Source organism: Haliaeetus leucocephalus, unplaced genomic scaffold (assembly GCF_000737465.1).
Source record: "Haliaeetus leucocephalus isolate CR32 unplaced genomic scaffold, Haliaeetus_leucocephalus-4.0 Scaffold365, whole genome shotgun sequence".
Taxonomy (NCBI): Eukaryota; Metazoa; Chordata; class Aves; order Accipitriformes; family Accipitridae; genus Haliaeetus; species Haliaeetus leucocephalus.
This window is the reverse complement of record NW_010972801.1, coordinates 14,480-14,806: the sequence shown is the minus strand read 5'-3', so window position 1 is coordinate 14,806 and position 327 is coordinate 14,480.

The following is a 327-nucleotide window of genomic DNA, read 5'->3' as shown; positions in this document are numbered from 1 at the left end:
TATTAAACTACTCCTACCTAGTACATATTCAGACTATGTAATGCATATGCATAGGATTATATAACCACGACACATCAAAGGCCTTCTCCGCATGTGCCGGGGTCTCGGGTGGTCTTTGGTCGTCATTTGGGGAGGTATTCCCTCCTCACTTTGACCACTAAGTCGCTCTGTGCTGGGTCAATGGTTTGTTTTCCTGCCAGGAGGGATGTATCATCAATCTGGAAAGAATAGAAAGGGCAGAATGACCTTGGCTACTTCTCTAGGTATTCTTAAAAATGTTTGAAGTTGAAAATGATTAACTAACTTAATTTAAAACAGGATTTTCTA